Source organism: Hevea brasiliensis, chromosome 11 (assembly GCF_030052815.1).
Source record: "Hevea brasiliensis isolate MT/VB/25A 57/8 chromosome 11, ASM3005281v1, whole genome shotgun sequence".
Classification (NCBI taxonomy): domain Eukaryota; kingdom Viridiplantae; phylum Streptophyta; class Magnoliopsida; order Malpighiales; family Euphorbiaceae; genus Hevea; species Hevea brasiliensis.
The window spans coordinates 62,622,676-62,629,704 of record NC_079503.1 but is presented as its reverse complement, the minus strand read 5'-3'; the positions used below and the strand labels follow the sequence as shown (position 1 = coordinate 62,629,704).

The window sequence follows — 7,029 nt, the reverse complement described above, 5'->3', positions numbered from 1 at the left end:
TTCAAATGCTCAGGTAAAGGCTTGAGTTCAAGAACTGGTGCCTGCACCACAGAAGGTAATAATTTTGTGTGAGATACAGGTAAGTCGATCTTTGATACTCCATACCTTTTTTGAATAGGAGGTAATGACTGCAATGCCATTACTGCCTCTTGAACCTCTACACTTAATGGTGGATTGGTACTAATTTCTTGAATTCCTTGACTAATCACCACTTCTAACTCATCCTCCATGCTTAACTCAAAGACATCCTGCACAATTGTATCAACACCATCAATAGAAAAGACAGAATGATCATCAGCAGGATACTTCATGGCATCAAAGATGTTAAATTTGACACTCTCTCCATCAAAGTCCATAGTTAGGGTACCATCATCCACATCAATTTTTGTCTTGGTAGTTTTTAGGAAAGGTCTTCCAAACAAAATCAAAGCTGACTTTGATGTGGGAACACTATCCTCCATATCCAGAATGTAAAAATCTGTAGGAAAAATCAATTCTCCAACCTGCACTAACACATCTTCAACTACTCCCAATGGGTAAGCATTAGAATGATTAGCTAACTGAATAATGACACTGGTTTCTTTCTAAGGACCCAAATTTAAAGTGTGAAAAACTGAATTTGACATAACATTAATAGATGCTCCTAAATCTGCCATTGCACATTCAAATTTAGAATCACCTATTCTGTAGGAAATAGAAAATGAACCTGGATCCTTACACTTAGTGTAACATCCTCACTTTATGTAGTCCGTATGTTCTACTGTTCTGACGACTAATGTTTGCCCTAGAAAGTCAGAATAGTGAGGAAGCAAAAAATAATGAAATATGTGATGAGAAAAATTAAGAAAAAATAAAAGAGATAAAATGTGGCTAAGTTAAACAAGCCGAACCCGTAGCGATGAGTGACTGCACCGGAAAGTTACGGCGAAGACCGTTGACTAGCCCTGGACCGCGGGGAACTCGGGGAAATATTTTTGAGACATAATTAAAGGTCTACTGAGGTGTAATTGACATTGGAAATGTCAAAGAAAATTTAGTGAGTCAATATAAACAAAAAACAAAAATTAAAGAAATCAGCGGTACAAGGAGTAAATCGGTAGTAATGAAAAATCCGAAATATAACCCGAAGAGGGGCATTTTGGTCATTTAACACCTCGAGTTGATTTTTGACCTAAATGTCCATAAAAAATAAATAGTATTAAATTTTGAAAATGCCATGAAAATAAGAAAAATTAGACATAATGTAAATAGTGAAAAATGAGGGCATAATTGCAATTAGGGAAAACTTGGATTATTATATTGTTAATTATACTTAGTGGGGGAATTAGTGGACATATTTAAGGCCATTAGTGGACAAAGAGGGCAGCACTAACATCTTCTTCTTCATTTTTCATCTTAGCCGAATTCCATTTCTCCCAAATTCTCCCAATGTCCTCCATGGCCATCCAACATGCAAACTTCCTCTCCTCCATGATGAAGCCATGATTCCTATAAGTGTCTTCATTAAAAGTGGTGTACACATCTTGGGCAGAATATTGGGAGCAAAAAGAAGAAAGTTTGGTGAGGTTTTAGTCAAGCTCAAAAAAGGTTAGTGCTTATTTTTCCTCCCTTGCTTAATTAAACTTTGAGTTGATGTTGTGATGAGTTAAATTGTGGAGAAATTGAAAGAATTGGATGAGTATTTGTGGGGATTTAAATTTAGAAGCCAAGGAAGTCCATGGGAAGTTGGTTAATTCTACTTGTAATTGATGGTTAGACATGTTGATTTAAGTAAATAAATGAATTAGAGCTTATGGGCATGTATATGTTTGAAATGATAATTGAATTAGGGGTTTGAATAAGTGTTAGAGACTTTGGACAATTGAGCTTAAATGTGGCAGCCTTGAGGTACTTAAGGGATTGGTAATTCATGAATTTTATTGTTGAATTATGGTATTGATAGATTAGTGGGAGTGTATTGTAAGTTGTTAGTGGAAATTTCAAGCATTAACTAATTATTTGCAAGTATATATTGTTGACCTTGACTTTGTGAATTAGGGTTCTGTATTGATTAATGAGGACTTGAGTAAACTATTGGGAATTAACCAACTTGAGACTTGATGAATGAGATTAGAAGTGTTATGAATATGGTATTGTAGTTTGGGAGAAGGAGGATTAAACATTGAAAGTGCAATTTGTGTGCAGGTTGTGTGATTGATGAAGGCAGTGTATAAATTAGGCCATAACTGACCTTGTGTGACCCCAATTGGTATGAGGCCAATTAGAGGTAAAACTAGACCTAAATTGGACCAACTTTCATGTAGAAGCCTTACCAAAATCTGTCTAGAAAGTGACTCAAAAAGTGATCAAATCCGGAATAGGTAACTTCGCAAATCCAGAATTTAACCATATGAATAGTAGCCAGTATTTTTGCCATAACTCACTCAAAACAAGTTCAAATGACCTGCTATTTATACCATAGAAAGCTTAGACATAGAGCTACAACTTTGGTGAAGATCACAGAACCCAGAAATTTCATTTACTAAGTCAAATTGCTTGCACAAGTTGAGGTAACAAAACTGTCCAGAACCATTACAACCCAGAATATGGCCATATGAATAGTAGTCACTAAAATGACCATAACTCACTCAAAACAGGTCCAAATGACCTGAAATTTATACCATGGAAAGCTTAGACATAGAGCTACAACTTTGGTGAAGATCATAGAACCCAAAAATGTCATTTACTAAGTCAAATTGCTTACATAATTTGAGGTAACAAAACTGTCCAGAACCATTGCAACCCAAAATTTGACCATATGAACAGTAGTCACTAAAATGACCATAACTCACTCAAAACAGGTCCAAATGACCTGAAATGTATACCATGGAAAGCTTAGACATAGAGCTACAACTTTGGTGAAGATCACAGAACCCAGAAATGTCATTTACTGAGTCAAATTGCTTGCACAATTTGAGGTAACAAAACTGTTCAAAACCATTGCAACCCAGAATTTGACCATTTGAACAGTAGTCACTAAAATGACCATAACTCACTCAAAATAGGTCCAAAAGATCTAAAATTTATACCATGGAAAGGTTAGACATAGAGCTACAATTATTATGAAGACACCAAAGCCCAAAAATTACTAGAACCAAGTCAAATTGCTTGCCCAAGTTAGGGTACCAAAACTACCAGAACTGAATTTGACCTAAAATTGACCAAAATTTGCACTAAAAATGCAATCTGTCCAGCTTTAGTAAATTGACCATATCTTGTTCTATACAACTCAAAATGACTTGAAATTTGTGCGAAAAGTTCAATAAGACATAGAGCTACAATTTTGCTTCTTTGAACAGAAACTAAAAACCAAGAGAAATAGGACATTAAGAACACTAAAACTGAAAATTTTGACATTAACATACAATGAAGCCTTGAAGTAATTTGGCAATAAATGCCAACTTGTGAGAATTGTAAATTGCACTACATTGGTAGCATATTGAAATGCAAATTGTGACATGTTGATACTAGAATCAACTTATCCATGATGTCTAAAAAGGTTAACATTTGCATTGACCAGTGAATTGTATAATGACTAGTAAACCCTAAAAATAAAGAAATAAATATTTAATCTTGTAATATGCCCTACTTTGCCTAGTTGACTAGTTTGGATAGGTTGGTATGCCAATAGGATTTTGACAGTTGTTCTGTAAATGGCTTCACGCCGTATAGTGTTTTCTGGCTTATTATGCCATACTATGATTTTAATAGCTTATGGCTATACGGATTGTATTATTATACTCGGCTTAATGCCTGATTGATTATATGGCTTTTTAGCCACACTATTTGCACACCGAGAGAAACTTTGTGACCGATGGTGTGACGGCTTGAGGTACTAGGTACCCAGTGCTAGTATATCCGTTTATCTAGTCTGGTCAGTGTATAGGCTACACAGGCAGTCAATTAAAGCATTATTCAATTCAGGCAGTTAAGTTAAGTTAAGTATATGGAAATTTCAATACAATTAAATTAAGTATTGAATGAAATGAGTAAAAGAGATTAGCAATAGAAACATAATAAAAATATAATTTGTAGAATCGTAGAGACTTAAAATGCAATACAGTTAGAATAATTGATTCCTGAATATCCGAATTATGATTTATTTCTTTCTTTATTTGTATATATTATTTCTTGTTACACTATTGCACCACTAAGCAGAAATGCTTAGCGCGATGGAATTATTTTCCTCGCACAAGTACTTCGACTTGATTTTAGAGTCCAGATCTGCAGAAGTGTCAGAAAAGTTCAAGGTTGTCACCTCTTCAGCAATGCATGTAGATAGGGCTCATTTTAAGCATGTTTTCTAATCTGTACATTATAATTATTGCTTATATTGTAATGTGAATTAGTAACTGTAATTTCATTTGTATATCCTGTACTTGATAAATTTATGTACTTAATTGGCAAATTATATAAGTTAATGAAATATAAGAATTCTGATATCTGAATTGATTATCTAATCATAATATTCTGAATGAGATTGAGTTTGAATAATTTTGAGACTGAATCTGAGTTTGAGAAACTGTTGAGAATGCTTTGAGATAATCTGAGTTATGAATTTGAGTATATATTGAAATTGTTTTTGGCAGGTTCAGAAGAATTGTTAGTCCAAATTACAGCCAACACTCTGCTGGATTGTTGTCAAAATTTTTTTGAAATTTCTAAATTAGTCAGATTTTGATAAACAGTAAAAATAGCCTAAACCTTAGATAAAGTTTTTGAATAAATAAATCAAGAACTATAACGAAATCATATAAGATTTGGTGCTCCAGCACTCCATGTGACACACCTTACTCGGCTACACTGTAGATGGGTGAGGGGTGTTACACTTAGGGGGTAATTTTTGCTGAATTAATGCCGACACATTTTCCCCCACACTGATCTTCTCATTATTCCTGAACTTGCACTTTGTAGTGCATAGTTCCTTAAGGAATTTAGCATACTTGGGAACTTGTTTGATCACATCAAGTAAAGGTATATTCACTTCTACCTTCCTGAAGGTCTCCAAAATTTCTTTCTCTTATTCTTCTTTCTTCATCTTGGCCAATCTGTAGGGGAATGGAGGAAGAACAGAATTATTAACCTTATTTAGTTTAGGTTTAGTATTTACCTCAACTTTAGGAACTTCAGACTCTTTTGGTCCTTGCTTCTTCTTTTTTATTGGCTCATGTGGAGTCTGATTATCAACTTCTTTCCCACTCCGTAACAGTATAGCACTCACATTTTCTTTGGGGTTCATGACTGTTTGTGATGGAAGCTTTCCAGAACCTTGAGCTTCCAGCTTACTCACAGATAAGGCTAACTGATCAATCTACCTCTCTATGTTTTGAATGCTATTTCTGGTCTCCTGTTGAAACTGTTGTATATTGTTAGGCAAAGCCTTAACCATTTCATCAAGTGACATACCTTGATTTGAGAGAGGTGGAGGTGGAGGTGGTTGATTCACTTATGGTCTTTGCTGCTAGTATCGATTTTGCACCGGTTGATTCCCATAACTCAAGTTGGGATGATCTCACCATCTTGGATTATAAGTATTTGAATAGAGATCATACCTGCATTGTGGCGGTCCATAATGTCCTACTGCATTAGCATGTTGCATTGATTCATCCTCTTGTAATGCAGGACACATGTCAATAGCATGACCCGAACCTGAACAAATTCCACATACCTTAACAGTTTGTATGTTCCCTACAGCTAACTGTCTCACTAAAGAAGTTAAATCAGAAATCTGTTTCTCAAGGTTAGATGTACTTACCTCATTAACCTTCATAGATGTGTGATCCATTCTCATTCCAAACTGTTGAGAATTTGCTGCCATGTTAACAATCAGCCTCCTTGCCTCTTCTGGTGTCTTGTTAACCAAAGCTCCTCCACTGGCAGCATCTATCATACTGCAGTCCATTGGTAGAAATCCCTCATAGAAATACTGAATCAACAGCTGCTCACTTATTTGATGATGGGGACAGCTTGCACACAGTTTCTTAAATTGCTCCCAGTACTCGTACAAGCTCTCTCCATTGTACTACCGGATGCCACAAATTTCTTTTCTTATATTGGCAGCACAAACTTCTCCAGAAATATCTGCTTCATCCCATTCTATGAGTTGACAGATCTGGAAGGAAGGTAATACAACCAATCCTTAGCTGTGCCTTCCAGTGAGAAGGGAAAAGCTCGAAGCTTGATTTGATCCTCTAAAACTCCTTGAGGTTTCATGTTGGAACACAGAACATGAAATTCCTTTAGATGCTTATGTGGATCCTCACCTCCAAGACCATGAAATTTAGGCAACAAATGGATTAGTCCAGATTTCAACTCAAAAGCAACATTTAAAGCGGGGCATTGGATACACAAAGGCTGTACGTTTAGATCAGGAGCAGCCAACTCTTTCAAAGTTCTAGCAGCCATGGTTTCATTTTTGGAATTTGAATCCAAATCCGAATTTGAACTTAACTCCCTTGGAGATTGGACTCCTTCAGATGTACTTGGAATCTGCCTAGCTTGCTTAGCCAATTTTCTCAACCGTATAGCTATTTTTCTACTTCTGGATCAAATATCAACTCACCAGATTGAGAAGTTCTTGTCATAAATAAAAAGAGATTAAAGTAAAAACAAAAAAATGCCTAAAAACCCTAGAAAACAATGGAATTTGGCCTCAAGAGGGTGGGGCCAAAGAATCCTATGGATTAATTGGTCTTGATCAGAGCGTTGTTTCCTTCAAAATAGGTATGGGCCGCCCTCCAAATTCAACCAAACTTCTTGATGAATAGTAACACCATAATTTTTTTTACCTTTTTTTTTTCTTTTCGAAAACCTAAAGCAACAACAACTCACAAACGAAATTAATAATAGAATATCCTAACACTAAAAACACGAAATCCAATAAATTTCAGTCCCCGACAACGGCGCCAAAATTCTTGATAGTTATCGAATCCACCAGAAATTTAATTAACTGAAATCACCAATTATGAAATATTTTCTGCAGTGAGTGAT

General features: G+C 35.5%; 1 non-coding gene across 1 annotated transcript; it reads left to right on the top strand.

Annotated features, from left to right (window-relative positions):
• The first annotated feature begins 5,987 nt into the window (after positions 1-5,987).
• LOC131170959 (small nucleolar RNA R71) lies at positions 5,988-6,094 on the top strand. Its single transcript, XR_009141721.1, has one exon. It is a non-coding gene; the product is annotated as a small nucleolar RNA R71 (small nucleolar RNA).
• Positions 6,095-7,029: the final 935 nt, after the last annotated feature.